The sequence below is a fragment of the Aptenodytes forsteri genome, unplaced genomic scaffold (assembly GCF_000699145.1).
Source record: "Aptenodytes forsteri isolate BGI_AS27 unplaced genomic scaffold, ASM69914v1 Scaffold404, whole genome shotgun sequence".
NCBI classification, from domain to species: Eukaryota; Metazoa; Chordata; class Aves; order Sphenisciformes; family Spheniscidae; genus Aptenodytes; species Aptenodytes forsteri.
The window spans coordinates 383,218-384,292 of record NW_008795629.1 but is presented as its reverse complement, the minus strand read 5'-3'; positions in this window follow the sequence as shown (position 1 = coordinate 384,292).

Here is a 1,075-nt window from a genome sequence, read left to right as displayed (position 1 = left end):
TTTTTTTTTTTTTTTTTTTTTCCCCCTAATGTGAACCTTTTCTCTTGTGCCCCTCTTTTATCTCCCCTCCAGACCTCCAGTTCTGAGCGGAGTTCAGTGGCTGTAAATGATAGGTTCCCAAAAGCATCAATCCGCGCTCCTCTAGTACTTGGCCGAGAACAATGCAAGTATTAGGATATCAGCAGCACTCGAAATGATCACGCGTTAAATTATTTTGCTTTCACGGATGAGGGGGCTTTTTTCCAATGTAAATCAAGCGCTTTAGTTATTAAGTCTGAACACTAATCTCCAACAACCTTTACATAATGTGGCAGAATGTGCCACACCACTTCGCACCTGCACTCTGAATAGAGCCGCCTTTTCAATGTAAGACACGCTTGTTGCCCCTGGGCTCCAAAGGAGTTGTGTGAATAAGTCAAGCTTTTTGAATACCCCTACTCGCTTTCTCTTCCTCCTTTGATCACAGAAAATGTCTTCTAATTTGTCCTTTTTCATTGTAACAACGTTTTCAAGTCTCTTTTTATTTTCCAAACCACATATTTATAAAGAACATAAATCGCCCCAGAAAACAAAAGTTCTCTCCTCGCCAACTGGCCGAGTAGCCTATGATCACTTTGTTATTCACAAGGAGAAGGGGAGAACAAGGTTCTCGCGAAGACTGTTGCTTCTCGAGTTTGTCCTAAACAAACGTTTAACTCTGGGACGGGGCGCGGGGGGGGAAACATGTTCGTTCCCTTCAAAAATAAGGGCAGATCCATTTGACCCGGGGATCCGCTCGCTGCTCTCTCCAGGCTGGTGGCCAGCTGCGCTTCAACCTTTATAGGTACCGGCGATCAATGGCGCGGAGGAGGGCAGGAGGGGCCGGTACCTCTCCTTGCCCGCTGGAGTGGCTGTAGCCTCCGCCTGCTTTCTGAGCCCACCAGACAGCTCAGGGCGAAGCCAGCTGTAGCGAGGGGGTTTGCACGCATTAATTCTTAGCTGAGCTGCCTACTTTAACGACCTTCGAGGATAATGAACTCTAATTTATAAATCCGCGCAAGATGTCAAAGTTAATAGGGAGCGGAACCGCTGAAAA